Source organism: Symphalangus syndactylus, chromosome 1 (genome assembly GCF_028878055.3).
Source record: "Symphalangus syndactylus isolate Jambi chromosome 1, NHGRI_mSymSyn1-v2.1_pri, whole genome shotgun sequence".
In the NCBI taxonomy this organism is placed as follows: domain Eukaryota; kingdom Metazoa; phylum Chordata; class Mammalia; order Primates; family Hylobatidae; genus Symphalangus; species Symphalangus syndactylus.
In genome coordinates this window covers 31,818,236-31,837,349 of record NC_072423.2, presented here as the reverse complement: position 1 = coordinate 31,837,349, position 19,114 = coordinate 31,818,236, and the positions used below count along the sequence as shown (strand labels likewise).

At 37.2% G+C, this 19,114-nt stretch overlaps 1 protein-coding gene and 1 pseudogene across 2 annotated transcripts in view; both read left to right on the top strand.

Moving 5' to 3' along the window:
- Positions 1 to 19,114, top strand: part of RAB27B (RAB27B, member RAS oncogene family) — a 187,380-nt gene that overhangs the window by 13,690 nt on the left and 154,576 nt on the right. The window lies entirely within an intron of this gene.
- Positions 13,786 to 18,499, top strand: LOC129488177 (small ribosomal subunit protein uS2-like; annotated as a pseudogene).

The following is a 19,114-nucleotide window of genomic DNA, read 5'->3' as shown; positions in this document are numbered from 1 at the left end:
GCAGATCACCTGAGGTTGGGAGTTGGAGACCAGCCTGACCAATGTGGAGAAACCCTATGTCTACTAAAAATACAAAATTAGCCGGGCGTGGTGGCACATGCCTGTAATCCCAGCTACTTGGGAGGCTCAGGCAGGAGAATTGCTTGAACCCAAGAGGCAACAAGAGCGAAACTCCGTCTCAAAAAATAACAACAACAAAAAAAGTTATTCTTTTTTAAGTACACATACACATTCTTTTTATGCATAAACGTTTACAAAAATGTACTAGGTTCCAACACAAAGCAAGTCTTAACAAATGACAAAGATCAATGTCATGCAATTAACATCTTTTATTCACAATGTTAAAAAATTATTTTGTAGGCTATTTTAACAGAATCTTAGGATATAGAAATATGTATGACCTTTAACAGACTACTTCAATTTCTTTCCTTGATAAGTTTTCATTGTTTAAAATTTCCCATTTGTCTGAATTCAAACTAGATCAAAATTTTATTTCAGATCTTTAGCAACTTTGCTGTCAGTATAAAAAAGGTGGGAAGACATACTGAGTATTGTGTAAGCTCTCTGATAAAGAATGACCATTTTTTATGTCTTGGCAAGAAGAAAACTCTAGGAAAGATATAAATCTTGCCTCATTCTATGTGCATATCAAAAGTTATCTATCTAAAGAACAAATGGCTCAATAAAAGAGCGATTGCTCTTGGCAAAGTTATTTAAATGGTACTTTTTCATTTAGAATGGATCATGATAGTTGTTATTACAATGAAAAGTTTTGGTGTATTCCAGGTCTGTTTGAGTTCTTTTCAGAGTGTTCAAGTTTATTTCTTTCAATAATATTCTGTCTCTGTTAATATATTCAAACTTTTCAGTTTTAGAATATATAAAGTGATGTTTGAAAGAGACATTTGAAATCTTGGCCAACATCCCCAGTTTAGAGTTGACAAGTCTGAGATTCTAAGTGGTCAGGTGCAGAGTCCAGTGTCATGACACATCATTACTGGAAACAGAAGCCATGGCTTATGATTCTTAACCAGGTATTATTGTACCATAATATAGTTTGGTTAAAATATAATTTTAAAAGAAAAAATCATAACTCTCAGGAAATATATAATCAACATGTGTAAAAGAATTTCTTTAGCTTATTAGTTAATAAAGAATATCAGTAAGATATAATGACTAGTTCAGAGAGCATTTAAGAAATTATATATTAATCATCAATTTTAAAAACAAATATTAGGATAAGATTGCTGAGTTAAAAATAAAAGGTATTGAGGTTTTCTGTTCCACCAGACAAAAGTTATTTATATTTCTACAGGACCAACCTCTATGGGTTAACAAGCAACTTCACCAAATCTGGGACTTTTAATCAATAGTAACCTTGATACAAACTAAATCCCTTCCCTTAGACAATCCTAAGTGGCCTTTTCCCCCATATGTTGTTGAAACGACTTTCTGCTCATCTTTTACCTTATTTTCATGCTTTAGATTAGGTCAACCAACTAGGTCTATATGTCAAATTCAGCTCATCACCTGTTTTATAAATGAAGTCTTTTTATTTTTTATTTTTTTAGAGATGGGGTTTTGCTCTATTACCTAGGCTGGAGTGTGGTGGCATGATCATAGCTCACTGTAACCTTAGACTCCTGGGCTCAAGCAATCCTTCTGCCTCAGCTTCCCAAGTAGCTGGGACTATAGGTGCATACCACCATGCCTGGCTAATTTTAAAAAATCTTTTGTAGAGATAAGGTCTTGCTATGTTGCATAGGCTGGTCTCAAACTCCTCAGCTCAAGTGATCCTCCTGCCTCTGCCTCTCAAAGCACTGGGATTACAGGCATGAGCCACCATACCCAGCTGTAAATTAAGTCTTCTTAGAGTCCAGGTTTGATTTGATTATTTCCAGGGGTACATCAATAACATTAATTAATCATATAGTTCTTCTTGGATTTGCTCTGCCAATCTAGAACTCTACAATATTGAGCAACTACTAAGGCCACAAAATTCACTTCTGTCTAAAAATTTTCAGAAGGAACTTGGGTTAGACTCTTGATCTCTCTTCTTCTTTTCTAAGGCTGGGAAACCAACCCCGAAACATTCCCTCCACTAGATTTTTCCTGTAGTACCTATAAATGTAGGTGAAATCTTCTATTCTAGAGGCCCCCTCCAAATTTGCTAAGCTTCTTAGGCTTCCAGAAGTTTACTTCTTTCCTATTCCCTGTCCTAGGACCCTAGAAGCAGGTCCTGCATCAACTCACATATGTTCCTTAATGGCGAGTTGCTGCCATACTTGATTAAATATGAATCCCTCTCAAATATGACACTCCAAGTGTAGATTTGGTTGCTACAGTGATTTAGGCGGTTAAGTTCTGGTAAAAATACACAGAGATTCTTATCAATCCTATGCAAATAACTTATTACCTTGGAAAGTAAGAAGAGTCTAAAAATATTTGCTTCCGAATTTTGAGTGAGTCAGTGACACTTAGGTATCATTTAGCACATTTAAGTTTACAAAAGCATAATCTACTAAGGAAAAGGTTAAAGATAGCTTAAGAAGAAAGATAGTGGTTCCCTATATACTTACTAAAAGTAGAAAATTAAAACAATGTCAGCCATATTCCAGACAAATAATCACAATTAAATTTTCCTCATGAGCTCATTTAGTCCTGGTGATTAATTTTTCTTCTTGCCCTGGATCTGGGGTCGGCGGTCTGCCTGCATGTAATACGTCTGCTAGTGGACTGAAAGGAGCCTAGGAGATGATGACTCACTCCACTGTAGAGTCGGAGAGTTGTCTAAGCCATGAGAATTTGGAAATCTATCCCTAAGAGCCTGTTCTTTGCAGAGTACTTGATACTGTCTCTTCTATGAGACTCTGGAACTGTCTTTTGTGCCAGACACCAATTCTAGCCTATAACTTAGAGCAGAGACTTCAGGCAAGCACCAAGAAGCAGAGATGTATTTGATGATGAGACTGATTGGCTGTGGTTAATTTATTACAATAACCAATAATATAAGAACAAAGGACAGTAAAATCCTCCAATAGGTTCTCATAATGACTTGATCAGTGTTTTCTCTGAAGGTAAGATTAGATTATGGAAGGCACTGAAGAATCTCCAAAGCCTTTTTAAAAAGCACATAATTTGGGATATATTTATATGAATATTTTAGTTATATAAACAGCCTCAGGAAGCTGGCGGAACAAGTAATGCTGAAGATTTGTGGTAGATATTGGCCAGTTTTATAATGTGACTCAGTAATTTTAACAAATCTTTGTTAAATTGTCTAGATACACATAATTTCTCACATTTTCCCAAACCAATCATAAATCTAGTTCTTATTAATGTGTTATACCAAATTATTCACATATGTACATTTATGTTTGTCTGAGATTCATAATTTGAAAAATTATATTTCAGCTTTGGATCCTCAGGATAGCTCAGGAAGCCTGGGTATCTCCTTTGATTTTATTATTCTTTCCACAAATCTCTTGGAATGGTATTGAACAAATTAGTAAATATGAAGCCACCAAACAAACTTAAGCATTTCTAGCATCTCTCATTTTATAAGATAAAAGAACAAATTTCTCAGGTGCCCTCTATGAAACCTGAGAAATAATTCTATGGGTGAATTTTAGGGGATCCAAAGCCAAAATATAATTTTCAAATTATGAATCTCAGACAAACATAAATGTACATATGTGAATAATTTGGTATAACACATTAATAAGAACTAGATTTATGATTGGTGTGGGAAAATGTGAGAAATTATGTGTATCTAGACAATTTAACAAAGATTTGTTAAAATTACTGAGTCACATTATAAAACTGGCCAATATCTACCACAAATCTTCAGCATTACTTGTTCCGCCAGGCAAAAATTATTTGCATATCTAACAGACAAAATTCTACAAATTAACAAGTAATTTTTTAATATTTTTATTATTATTATTATACTTTAAGTTTTAGGGTACATGTGCACAATGTGCAGGTTTGTTACATATGTATCCATGTGCCATGTTGGTGTGCTGCACTCATTAACTCGCCATTTAGCATTACGTATCTCCTAATGCTGTCCCTCCCCCCTCCCCCCACCCCACAACAGTCCCTGGAGTGTGATGTTCCCCTTCCTGTGCCCATGTGTTCTCATTAAAATTAACAAGTAATTTTACAAAGACTATAACCTTTCATTAATAACAAAAAATGAGACAAACTAAGTGCATTCCTCTATACCTGTGCTGTGCTGTCCAGTAAGGTAGCCACTAGCTATTGAAACGTGGCTACTTAACTGTAACTTTAAATTAATTAAAATGAAATACAGTGTAAAAAAGCAGTTCTTCAGTCACACTCTCCACTTTTCTTGTGCTCAGTAGCTAGGCTTTCTGAGGCTACCACACTGTACATCACAGAAATTTCTTTGGGACAGAGCTGTGCCTATCTAGATGATGCTTCGGTGACCATGGCCCTTATATGATATTACTGGAACATGTTGACCACCTTTTTGCCTTATTTCAGGTAATTTTTCTGACACTTTTTTTTTTGAGATGGAGTCTCACTCTGTTGCCCAGGCTGGAGTACATCTCAGCTCACTGCCACCTCCGCCTCCTGGGTTCAAGCAATTCTCCTGCCACAGCCTCCTGAGTAGCTGGGATTACAGGCACCTGACACCATGCCCAGTTAATTTTTTATATTTTTATATTTTTAGTAGACAAAGGGTTTCACCATGTTGGCCAGGCTTGTCTTGAACTCTTGACCTCAGGTGATCCACCCGCCTCAGCCTCCCAAGGTGCTGGGATTAGAGGTGTGAGTCACCACTCCCAGCTGACACTTTTGTGATAGAATTTATAACCATTTAAAAGTAAAATTAAGTAATAAATGCCTGTTGCATGAAAGGACTTTTCATCTATCAGGATCATGCCAAACTGGATAATTTTATGAGTAAACCAAATGATACGTAATAGTTTTTGGTAGCGTCACATTTTAAAGAAGTGGCTTTAGAGCAACACACACTTTAAAAAATGTATAATATTACCAAAATATAGTATGTATTACTTGGTTTACTTGGTTTTGTAGAGGTTGATTCAGTTAACCTCTACAAAACCATGCAAGTTGGGATATTTCTGAATGGTCTGGTAAAACTGAGTAGGGTCAAAATGGGAAGATGTGAGGTAAGGCAACCATAGTATCTAAGAAAATTTGTGCTGCCTTTTGCTTCATGTAGAATTTTATTTCTCTATGCTCGATTATGATGAAGTGGAATTACAAATATTGCTGCAAAAGTAACTTTCATGTTCAATAGAACCTAGTTTTATAACAGCACCCAACAGTGCAGTAAGGAAATACATTATCTAATCGGATGTTATTAAAATGGAGATAGTTAACTTTATAATAAAGAACTACTTTACCATGGTTTTCTCATTAGCAAAATGAAAGTCTTATTTCCCTGAATTTCGTTATTGTTGTAAATTTCTTCATTTAGTTAAAAAAAAAAAAAAAGGCTGTTAATAGCTATTAGGTGCCTATTACATGAACAAGATAGAAACAGGGTCTTCCCATATGGAGGGTGCAGACTGATAGGGAAGATAGAAAGTGAATAACTAATTAATAAATTGTATGAAGAAGTACAAAGGGAAGCCTTCTCTAGTCTCTGGGTGTGTGTGAGGAGGATGCAGTCAAGAAAGTCATCTCCAAGAAAGTGATATTTCGATAAGACCAGAGGATAAGTAGGGATTTTCTAGGCTAAGGGGGGTTTTGGAGGGAATTGAGTGAGGAATTTCAGGAAGGAGATATCATGTAGAAAAGTCCTGACAAAAGAGATAGCATAAGCATTTGAGTTTTTCATTGGATGGGACACCGCTGGAATGTCGTATGTAATGGCAAAGTTTGAACAAATAAGCTATGTTTTGCCAAAAAGAAATGTACACTCACCCATGGGATGTAATAATCAGGAATGGGAAGGTTTAGGGACTCGAAAAAACAGTTTTTAAATGTTATTTCCTTTTGTGGCAAAAAGAAAGAGAACAAATTGGTGCAGATTATCTTCATATATCAAATTGCAATAGAAGACTGCATAAGTAAACCACCTCCAAATGACATGCTTCTCATTCACAATTGCTCAAAATGATTCTCTCTGTGGAAAAAAAAACTACATAAAAAGTACATAAAAACTAAAAGTACATAAAAACTAAAAAAAAGTACATAGTCATGGACTTTCCACAAAGGTCATTTTCGAACCATATCATAGTTTACTCATTCACTGTTGACTCTCTGGGTTGTCTTAGGCACACAAGGCTTCTTCCCTGGATGGGTTAAGAGTTAAGTCTTGGATGGGCTTATTGACTTTAGGCATCAAGAAGAGAAAGAGCCTATTCCCTTTGTCTAGAATAACAACCACAATTTTATTGCCAAAAGTAACTCAATCTTTATTTATAGTTTCAGTTATAGGCCATCTACATTAAGATACCTAAATAACATTAAATTTGATTGCAGAGTTTTATATTAGCTAATGAGTAGATTGATCAAAATTTAATTTTGGAGTTTATCTGGTACATCTTGGCATCATCTCTCTTCCTTTCCACATATCTCTTAGGATATATTTATCCAACTCTGTTAGAAATACGTGTTGCTGGGTTTGGCATCTTTCTTGAATGTGAGCACAAAATAATCTTTGTATTTCCAGCACTTACTGCAGTGCCTGGCAAACAGAGATGCCAATACATGTTTATTGAAAGAATAAACAAGTGAAAAAAATGAATGTGAACATACAAGGAGAAAGGAGAAATCTTTAAATGACTTGTTCTCTTAAATAAATGAATTTTTCACTTCAAATGGATGTGATCATATCTAAATTATTTGACTAAATAATATTGAAGAGGCAAGATGTTTCAAACATAAGAATATCAATATAATCATTTATAATATGTTCAACTTTTATCGAACACCAACTAGGTTCAAATCAGCCATAAAAAGAGGTGTCAGACATGCTGCTTGCCTTCTAGAAACTTGTGACAAAGTTGAACAAGAAAAATGTGTGCTTAAAAATGTAACGGTCAATGTAGAAAATGTATGCTACCTCCCGAATGGGTACAATAAAAAATGAGAGATGCCAGACTTCAGAAGGTAAAGAGAAATCACAGGTTTGTAAGAGAGAAGAGCCTACGTGTTATACCAAACTCCTCTGGTTGTTCTTAGATGACTAACCACTGAGTCATAATCTTGTCTTTCTGCATATATTTCTCATTGTTTATTTTATAGCTGACTGCCTTTGAATACATTGCTTACATTTTCCACATAAGAAGAACTGGAAAAGAGGAGGAAATGAATATTTGTTGATCACGCATTGATATGGTTGGACTCCGTGTCCCCACCCAAATCTCATCTCAAAGTGTAATCCCCATAATCCCCACGTATTGAGGGAGGGATCTGGTGGGAGGTGACTGGATCACGGGAGTGGTTTCTCCATGCTGTTCTTGTGATAGTGAATCAGTTCTCATGACATCTGATGATTTTTTAAGTGGCGGTTTCCTCTCTTGCTGTCTCTCTCACTTGCTGCCATGTAAAACATGCCTGATTCCCCTTCCACCATGACTGTAAGTTTCCTGAGGCTTCCCCACCCATGCAGAACTGTGAGTCAATTAAACCCCTTTCTTTATAAATTACCCAGTCTGAGGGAAGTTCTTTACAGCAGTGTGAAAATGGACTAATACACCTATCATATCCCAGACATTGCAATCAGATTTTTCCATAACGTACCTCTACCTTAAATCCCTTTTTAGAACATAACCACATTCATCTGTTTTTTAATTTAATCTGCACCTTTTGCTAGTTGTGGAACAAAACTTACCTGAATGTTTTTCATAAAACAATTTTGTTGTAATATACTTTACCTAAAATAAGCCTCACTTATTTTAATTATAAACTCAATAAGTCTTGAAAAATGTATATCTCTGTGTAACCATGGGTGTCTTCAAGATAGAGAATATTATCAACCCCCCAAATTTCCCTGATGCTTCTTTTCAGTCAGCCCTAGCCTTGGGCTGCCTTTAATATGCCATTTGTCACTATAAGTTGATTTGCCTTCTCTGGAATTACATATAAATGCATTGTACAATATGTACTCTTTTGTGTATGTCTGCTTTCACTCAGTGTCATGTTTTTTGAGTTTTGCTGTGTGTTGTTTCATTTTATTAGTACTCAATAGTATTCCACCATATAGAAATACTACCTTTTGGCCAGGTGAGGTGGCTCATGCCTGTAATCCTAGCACTTTGGGAGGCTGAGGCGGGTGGATCATCTGAGGTCAGGAGTTCAAGACCAGCCTGGCCAACATGGTGAAACCCCGTCTCTACTAAAAATACAAAAAGTTAGCCAGGCGGGGTGGTGGGTACCTGTAATCCCATTTACTTGGGATGCTGAGGCATAAGAATTACTTGAACCTGGGAGGCGGAGGTTACAGTGAGCTGAGATCGTGCCATTGCACCCCAGCCTGGGCAACAAGAGCAAAACTCCGTCTCAAAAAAAAAAAAAAAAAGAAAAAAAAGAAAAAAAAAGAAATACTACCTTTTTAAAATCCACTCTCCTGTTGATGTAAACTTAAATTCTTTCTTTTTTTCTTTTTTTTTTTTTTTGCTGCTATGAATAAAGTTGCTATGACCTTTGATCTTCAAATCTTTGTGTGGCATATTTTTATTTCTCTTGGTGAATACCTAAGAGTGGAATGGCTGAGCCACATGCTAAGTGTACATTTAGCTTTGTAAGAAGCTGCCAAATCTTATTCCAAAGTGATTGTTGCATTTTACTTTCTCCAGTACAAATAGTTTCTCCACATTCCCATCAGCATTTCGTATTCTTAATATTTTTAAGTTTAACCCTTGTAGTGGTATCTCATTGTGATTAATTTGCATTTCTTCGAAGGCCTAATGGTATTGAGCTTCTTTATGTGAGCTTATTAGACATTCATATATCTTCTTTTGAGAAATGTCTACTCAAATCATTTGCCCATGTAGATGTGTAAGAGTTATCTATATATTCTGGATACAAATTGTTTGTAAGATATATGTATTGCAAATATGTTCTTCTCTCGTTCTGCAGCTTGCCACTTTTTTTCATAACAGCTTAATTTGATATAATCCCACTTACCTATTATTGTCTTTTATGGTTTGTTCGTGGTCTGGTAACAAGTTCACGGAGGAAGAATTCATCTCATGGCTACAATTATTAAAATTCAGTTACTTGATTGATTCTGGATAAGGCAGTAATGTTAAGGATCTTCCCATAAGAATGATTGTTTCTTATACTTTCTATTAGCTAATCCCTCAGATAATGAAACGATTCTCAGACATTGTCCTCCTAACCCCTTAGATGTCTAAATAGAAAGAGTTATAGAGACTCAGGGATATGAAGGAAATGATAACTCATTCTAGCTATCCTTACGTTGAATAAACATTTTAGTATTCAGACCATTTTTTTCCAACACAAATTTCCAGAACCTATTATTATTAAAGAGAGCAATGTAGCGTAACTCATCTGGATATTAGAACAAGACAGGAAATGAGGACCTTCTTTCCAATGTTTTATTTATAGGATACCTGCCTGAGTTTCCACAGCTTCACAGTGGAATGTCTCCAGTCAACGTATCACTTTCTCTCAAGTAGAATCATGACCTGGGAGTGGCTAAAATGGTCCTGTTGGCACAGTGAGAGCTTTCTAATTAGTTAGAGCTAGGTATACATGCTGGATTAGCAACTTCGGCAAGTCTCTTAAAAGTTCTGAGCCACGGTTTCCTTCATTTGTAAAATGTAAAGCTTGGGATATATAAGCCAGTATATAGCAGGCTCTCACTAAGTGATAGATAGATAGACATAGACAGATGATAGATAGATAGATAGATAGATAGATAGATAGATAGATAGATAGATAATATAAAGAATGAAATGAGGATATTTTACTGCTAGTGCATTTTTATTAACAGAAGAAAGGAGGCTGAGAAATTGATGAAAACATATGACAAGACTAAAACTTGGTCTTTATTTTCAATAAACTCTACCTAGGTTTTTGGTCATGATGATAATCTAATAACCTACTTTCATAAGAAGCATTTATTCTGGAAGTCATGGATACTAAATAGTGTCCCTGGCATACAAAACCTAAGAGGCAAGTGGTATCATAATAATTTTCAAAGATAAGGTAAAATACAGTTAAATGTTACTAAGACCGTATCTTCCTATGAGACCCTTTACATTTTGAATTAGTAAATCAAAACTTGAAAAATACAAAAGGACAACATTAGAACACTCACCTACATTCCTCTGGCCATCCCACCATGTCACCCACAGCCCTGTTCCTTAAAGCTAAAGAGGTTTCACCTATTCAGTGTTTCCATTTGCCAATACAGTCAAAGATGAATATATATTCTTTCCTCCCTTTTGTCACACAAAAGTTAGTATACTAAGCTCACTATTGTGCATCTGGCTTTTAAGAAATATGGTGGCTATGAGAAGCTACTAAGAATCATTCCAATGTTATGTACTGTGCTGCTGAACCAAGAACTCTAAGCTCTTTTTCTCTTCTTTTTTTGAGACAGGGCCTCACTGTGTTGTACTCCAGCTCACTGCAACCTCTGACTCTTGGGCTCAAGCCATCCTCCCACCCCAGCCTCCCAAGTGGCTGGGACTACAGGCATGCACCACCATGCCCAGCTAATTTTTTGTTTGTTTGTTTGTATTTTTTGTAGAGAGAGGGTCTCGCCATGTTGCCCAGGCTGGTCTTGAACTCTGGGCTCAAGCAGTCCACCCACCTCCATCTCCCAAAGTGCTGGGATTACAGGGGTAAACCCCTGTACCTGGCCCCTACGCTTTCTTTAAGTAAAAAGTGACCTACCTCCTGGCAATGGCTTAGTTCTCCTTTTGCCTAGAGACAGAAGGTGGCAGTAGGTAAGAAGTCAAGGCCTCTATAATATCTGAAGACATAGTCTAGAGTTAAATACTTGTGAAAACAAGCTCTGAGGATTCTGACATTCTACCTTCTGGCAAAATCAGCCTTAAGGAGTTTGTTTTAGCCTGAAGGCTTGTGCTACAAATAAAAGTATATTTCAGTGTAAAAGTTAATGCAGCTTTTCATAGAGGAGTGAATGTTTTCATATGCAAAGCTTGAAAGGGAAGGAGAATCTAAAGCAGTCTTATTTTTCTGATTAGGACAAATGACCAGGAGAAAGCCTTTAAGGCAATTGTTTGCAAGGTGACTTAATTGTCACCCTGGAGGAAACTGTAAGCCTCTTGTAACACTGTCCTTCAGGAAACTTACAGGACAGACCTTTCTGGCAGTTGTAATGGTGGGTGGAACACAGTGTTGAAGTCATTATCATACATGCGGTTTATTTGATGATTAAATTGCCCAGAAGCAGTTTCATCTTTCTGAGTTTATAAGCATCCTAGCTTGTTTTTCAAAAACCTAAAGGTACATGTATATGATGTTACTTAAATCTATCAGAACAGAAGGCAGGAGGAAGTTGGGGTCAGTGATACAAATATTATAAAGTATAAGGTCATTTAAATCATTTGTAATTTATTTACTAAGAATACATTTGCTATGTCTGCAATAGATTGGCCTTCATTTCTGTGTTTTGCCTCTGCTAATAATCAAGTTTATTTGCATTTTCTGAGTATAAAGCAAGTAATTATGAGAACAAGTGCCCTGAAGACAGCTGAGTGGTAGGTGTAAGGCAGTCTGGCTTCCAGATTTTCTATGTTTCTAGACTGTGAGACAGAAAACAGCAAATCCCTGGAGTCTAACCACAAGGAGGATGCTGCCCACTTGCATATAAAGACCAAAAGCTTCCAGTTGCATAACACTGTACTTTCCTCTGTGGATGTTGGCCATATCCCAGGACCTTGATAATAGGGCTCATGCCTCCTAAAGTGTGCAGGAAAGCCTTGCAAATTTTGCATCTATGTCAACTCACCCTGTGAGGTCAGCTTTTGGCAGGATGACCAGACCATGTACTACTTTTGGAAGCCTGCAGAAGTTGCTGGCAATCCTCAGAAGTGTGTCTTCCAATTTGGAACAAGATTTTCAAGCCTAGATAGAAACAGAGAAAATCCTTTTTCTTCCTGGTCCTGTATAACATAATCTCAAGCATTCTTGGACACCCACTCTTATTGCCTAAGCCAATGATTGTGTATCTGGCCCTTAATTCCACACTACTCTGCAGCATCTCATTCAGCTATTGTGCTATTTAGCTTTTACATACTGTAGTTTTCAACATTTTATGTCACTGTAATTTTCGGCATTTTATGTCACTATACTAACATAACTGAATTAGAAGCTCTTTTTGTGGCGATATTCTATTATTCATTCAGCCCATACTGATTGAGTTCCTACTATGAATCAGATCCTTTTCTAGGGGCTGATAATAGAGTTCCTGTTATCTTGGAGCTCCAGACAGTACAATGCAAATATGGAAATGCATCTATAATATGTCAGATGTGAATAATTAATGAAGATCAAGGGCCGAGAGAGTAGGAGCTGATTTCCATTGAATCATGAGGGAAGGAAACTCAGTCCATGTGAAACTTAGGCAGAGTCCTGAGTTCAGTGAGGGAATGAGCCATTCAGATAATAAATGCGGGGAAGAGCACCTAAGGCAGAGGGAATGATGACTGGTGGATGCCTGGTCCTTGCATAGCAGTGTGTTTATCACATTCCAGGAAGAGCAAGAAGGTAAATATGGCTAGAATAAAGAGGGAGAGAGGAGAGTAATAGGAGGTGAGATCAGATACACTACAAAGAGCCAGAGCAGACAGAGCGAATCAGCTCATACATCCTTGATAGAACTGTGGCCCTTATGCCCAGCGAGATGAGAAACCCTTGAAGAGGTGGGGCAAATAAGAGACATGCGCTGTCACGTGTTAATGGTTCACTTGAGGGCTCTTAGGAAATTGACTGTAAGGGAGCTGGGGAGAAGCACAGACCAGTTACAGAGATACATCACAGTCCAGACGAGATGTTAGTGGTGAAAACCAGTGCCTAGAGGAGTGATTCTGATGTAATTTATATCCAGCAATCATCCCTCAAGATAATTTGGGCCAAGCAATTTGCCTGAATCTGTGCTTTTTACCATTGTACTAACTTATTAAAATAAACAGTGAATAAATGTTATGTCAAGAAGATAGATTGATTTCATTCATTGGAAAGTGTGTGAGCCATGGCTACTTGTATATCTCTTAGGTAGCTCATATTGGACCCAGACAAAATGATTAGCAGATTTGGATCTTTAATATTTCTTCTACCTTTCCTGTCTCATTTTAGGGCAATGTTTTAGTTATTTATTTTTATTTCAAAATGTGATAAATCTTCTAAGAGAAGATAAAAACCTGTTTTTATTTTCCTTTAAGATTTGGGCTATACTGATACTCTAGCATTTTGAGGCTTAGACAATAGGTGACTATATCTCATCATTAGCAATCTAGACCCAACAGCTTGTTTCTTTTTGAAGGAGAATGTAGAGAGGGTCAGGCCCAAGGCTATCTGAGGAAGAAAAATATTTCAGAAAATGTTCTTTTCATCACACACACATAAATGACAAATGTTTGGGGTAATGAATATGATAATTATTCTTATTTGATCATTACATATACATTGTATACATGTATTGAACTATCACAATATACCCCATAATTATGTACAGTAATTATGTGTCAATTAAAAATAATAGTAGCCTTTCCATGTTACCCAGAGAGGGTCCATATGACATCATTCTGAATTCCTCTCAGAACTTAAAGGGAAACTTTTACAATGGCCAGAGCCTGTGATGTCCTGAATATGAAAGAGGAGGATGTCCTCAAGTTTCTTGCAGCGGGAACTCACTTGGGTGGCACCAAGCTTGACTTCCAAGTAGAACAGTACATCTGCAAAAGGAAAAGTGATGGCATCTGCATCCTAAATCTGAAGAGGACCTGGGAGAAGCTTCTGCTGGTGGCTCATGCCATCATCACTGTTGAAAACCCTGCTGATGTCAGTGTCATACTCTCCAGGAACACTGGCAAGTCAGCTTTGCTAAAGTTTGCTGCTACCACTTGAATCACTCCTATTGCTGGCCACTTTGCTCCTGGAACCTTCCCGCACCAGATCCAGGCAGGCTTCCAGGAGCTGTCTGCTGGTGGTTACTGACCCCAGCCTGTCACACAGGCATCTTACACTAACCTGCCTACCATTGCTCTGGGTCACACAGATTCTCCTCTTTGCAGTGTGGACATTGCCATCCCATGTAACAACAAGAGACGCCCCTCAGTGGGCCTGACATGGTGGATTCCAGCCTGGGAAGTTCTACATAAGCGTGGCATCATCTCCCATGAATGCCCATGGGAGGTCATGCCTAATCGCTACTTCTACAGGGATCCTGAAGAGATTGAATAGGAAGAGCAGGCTGTGGCTGAAATTCCCAGGAGGAATTTCAGGGTAACTGGACTGCTGCATATCTTCAGTTCACTGCTACTCAGCCTGCAGATACCCCTGAGCCCACTCAGCAGTTCCCTACTCAAGACTGGAGCTTTTGGCCTGCCACAGAAGCCTGCTTTGCAACTCGACTGCTCAGGCCACCAGATGGGTAGGAACAACCACTGAGAGGTCTTAAGCTGTTCTTCCACAGACTCTAAAGCAAGATGGAAATAAGCTTGATGGAAAATAACCATCAACTTCTAAAAACATTAATAATAATAAAAGCAAAAAAAATTTTTTAAAGAGTCATTAGAAGCAGTCACACTGTCAATCAGTATTTATAAATATTTATTGGGATATGTATTCGTAAATATTTATAAATATAAGTATAAATATTTAATAAATATTTATATTTATTATATTATATATTATTATTTATAATATATAATAAAATAAATATAAGTATAAATATTTATTAGCTACCCTGCTGGCCAAGATAAATAGATACAAAGATGGATACTCCAGTCTGGTGGATGAAATAGCAACTAATATACAGCTACATAGAAGAGCGATGCCAATCACAGGATACAGATGTGCAGGATGCTATGAAAACTGAGAAGGGAGGTGGTCTCACTCTATATGGGTGAAGCATGCCACAAAATATTGATATGTGAGATGAAGCTTCAAGGAGATGCAGGTGGACAAGGAGGTCCACTGACAAGTTTTAGTCTTTGTTTGAGAAGACTAAATTAGTATGGATTCCCTCTAAAAATGAAATAGTCTACAACTGAAGAAAAACTTGAAGATTACGCCAGTGTCATCAGATGGCAAGAATACCCGTAAGTTAGATCTCAGGTATGAGGTAAGACTCCTAATTGCCAATCGGATGAGACAAAAATCAGGAGGTTGACTTTGGTTTCTGGATGGTAAGAATGTTACTGCTATTGGGAGGATTTGTGGTAAGACCTGAGCCCTCAGTGGTGTCAATAATCTTTAAAGACTTGTTTTGAAGTATTGCTACACAGGTCATACTTTATTCCATGAAAAGTTTCCTGAAATATTGCAGGGGTTTTTGAAAAACAAATTTGGCCTTATTTTATACAGATCAGAGATGCTTGTAGATGTAAGAATCTTACAACTAATTGTTTTTATGTAGTTAACACTTTTTGTCCTTGGAGGCATTCAAGCTTACTATTAAGATAGAGAGGCTGGAATAAATCAGCTTTGATGCAGATTCTGGCTCTAGTACCTACCTGTTGTCCTTCTTTACTTTAATTAGCCTTTGTTTTGTCATCCAAAAAATTGAGAGAATAATAGTGCCTTCATCACAGAATTATGATGGAAACACAATAAGTGTATGTAAAGCACTTAGCAAAATGGCTGGCGTGTGTTAAGTACTTAGTGCATAAGATTTCTTATTATACTCAATCCACAATTCACTTTTTGTACACTTGCACTTCATAATGATTTTGCCTCAAGTAACATACTAAATTATATAACACAAACCAACCTTTATCTAAGAATTCTGGCTTAGGGGCTATGATGAGAATATGCTTCCTGATAGTGAAGAAAAACAGTACAGAGATTTAATGTTTCCCTGTAAGTAAAATAAAATCAGTCTCCATGTATCTAAAAAATGTGTATCTGCTTCGGATTATTTTGTAAAGTTTTGCCAGGCAAGACCAAGACAGGATTTTTATGTTTGGCTTTGATATACCCCAGCCTACTCTCCATAGAGCAGCACCTCCTCCCCACAATCTCCAATCCTATATAGCCTCAAGTTTCTCCTCAACTGCCCTCATTTTTGCTTGTGAAAGAAGAACTCTATCTTGCATAACTTTTTCTGTCCCCTCCTGATGATGAAAATTTGCCAGCCCAATGTCTCACTCTCCATATTACCTTATAGAGAAATACTAGTTAATATAATAGTGATTGTTAATATCTATGGCCTACTTTCAAATGACATGGATAAACTAGCAAAGTCCTTTTAGTACATTTGTTTTGTTTTAGTCTTAAATAGATTTAAACAAAAATAAAAACCTAGGTAATACCAATGCCATTTTGCCATGGATATGAATTGTAAATTGAGAAAGATGGCTGGTGATGCTTAACGAATGACCACGGTGGATAATTCAGCCTGAGGAATGTGAGAAGACTTTTAAACAAAATCTCAATAATAGGTCTTGACATTTCATTGCACATGTGTTTGTGTGTATGTGCCCACCTGCATGTATATCAGTTCATTTAAATTCTTTTGCTTCTCATACTTTGCCTACCAAATAATTATGATATTCCAAAATATGCATGGGTTTCAGAGCCAATGTTAGTTATTAAATTGTGTAATTAGACTTTGCAGCTCGAGTATTTTATATTCTCATAAAGATTTTGTGCATAAAAACTTTATTAAGTGTTTCTCGGCTGGGCATGGTGGCTCCTGCCTATAGTCCCAGTACTTTGGGAGACCAAGGAAGGCAGGTCACTCGAACCCAGGAGTTCAAGACCAGCCTGGACAACATAGTAAAACCCCATCTTTACAAAAAATACAAAAATTAGCTATGCTTGGTGATGTTGCTGTTGTCCCAACTACCTGGGAGGCTAAGGTGGGAGGATGACTTGAGCCCAGGGAGGTGAAGGTTGCAGTGAGCTGAGATGGTGCCACTGCACTCCAGCCTGAGCAATAGAGTGAGATCCTGTCTCAAAAACAAAAAACAAAACAAAAACAAGACTTTCTCAGTGGTTGATCCTATTCTATTTAAAATTATAATATTTAATTATATCTACAAAATCATCTGAGTCCTCTTAAGAATTTACACATTTCCTGTGAGGATGGTGTGATAAAGATATAAGCACTAAAGGGACTTTGGAGTGCTCTGTAGAAGTCAGAATGATTATTGTCGGAATTTGATGAGACAGATTCTCCTGGAACCTCACAGCAGTTCTCAATTCTATGCCTTAACACACTGGGATTCACTATGATATATGTCACAAATAATTTCTTATTAATAAAATACAACCATTTCCAAATGAATCACTTAAGTTTACATTGATTTAAAACTCCCTTAAACAGTGTGGTCCTCTTGAGTGTGAAAAAAGGCAGTAGTTACAGATATTTTGTGTATGGCTTAAAACATGGTCTCAGACTATAGTGGGACTATGAGTCCCCTGGGGAAGCTGGTAAAATGCAGATAGATGGACCCAATCTGGGTTGAGGCACAAATTTGCATGTTTAATGAGTAACTCAGGTGATTCTGACACAGATGCATAGACATCGCATTTTCACAAACAGTGGTGATGGGGTCAAAGGAAAGCTTCCCATCTGTCCTTTATAGGTTCACTGAAAATGAAGTGACAAAAGACAGATTAATAGGGGAAAAAGGCATACAGCATTTATTTTAATGTGTGTGTGGATACAGAAGCCATACCCAAAGTATGAAACTCAAAGAGGAACTAAATGGTTGAGGTTCACATATGCTCTTCGTAGAAGAAAAGTGTACAGACCCAAGAGGCAGACATCATTTTGTAAACTATTCTCTGATTCTCTGTGGAAGATGGATGGGACAAATTACAGAAGGTGAGGGGCAGAACACGAGTTGTCTTATTATGCAGGTAAAGTTCCCCAGGTAACTTCTGGGAGTTGCTCTTAGAAGAATAGGTGAAAAGACTGTCTGGGCATGGTGATGACCCCCAATCTCTTTTCTTCCTCTTTGGTGTTATCCTTCCTGGTTATTTGATGGGGTTTCTAGGGAGGGGGCCTAAAATAAGACAATTGCATTTCTTTCGCAAGGAATCTTCTTTAGATAAGAAAATTTCAGAAAGAGTCCCTCCCAGTGATTCTGGAAAGAGGATCTGAGAGACAGGGACGTAGGGGAAAGTCAGAGAGAGAACTTGGTTCTTAGGCTTATTTCTGTGGCCTTTCCATTTTCAAAGCACTCAGCATGCTGAAACGCCAGGTTTTGGAGAGTCATTTTCTGAGCCCCAGTGGCAGCTTGACTTCACCAAAGGCAACCAATCTCAAATAGACCTCTTAACTTCCTTCCAGCCCAAATCCCTTGCTCTAACTCTCAGTCTCTAAGACCTGTTGGGGTATATCCTCAGCCAAAGGAGTTTGGGCTCACAGATCCTAACTCCTTATGACAGGTGCTAACATCTGCTAATTCCTAATGAGTTACCCTCCTACTCAACTGTATTATCAGAGATTGCAGAGGAGTTCTCTAGATTGTGTTTCACTTCCACCTACAAAGAAAACTGAAAAACAATTTTTTTATTTCTAAAAAGAATGTTATATTTTTTAAAAGCTACTGAGTGGGATAAAAGAGTCCAAAGAAAGCTACAATTATTAGTGACTTATCTTGAAATAAAGAGAGTTAGTACAGAAGGAAGAAAGGAATAACATTTTTCTAATATTCATAAGTATAAAATAGAGGCTTTGGATTTGGGTGGGGGGTTGGTTGTTTTTTTGTTTTGCTTCAAGCTCTAATAATGTTAGCTGTGTTTTTTACTGTCAATCAATACCTCTTAGTAATTGTGCTCTTTGTTTTGGACTTTTAAAAATAACTACTGTTTAAAAATCCATAGAGACAAGCTTTTAAATATACCTCCTGTTATTGAATGGCTCATCATTGATGTTTGGGATTTTGCATCAATTAATGTCATAATTTCAACAATTCTGTGCTTGAACTAAAAAGAT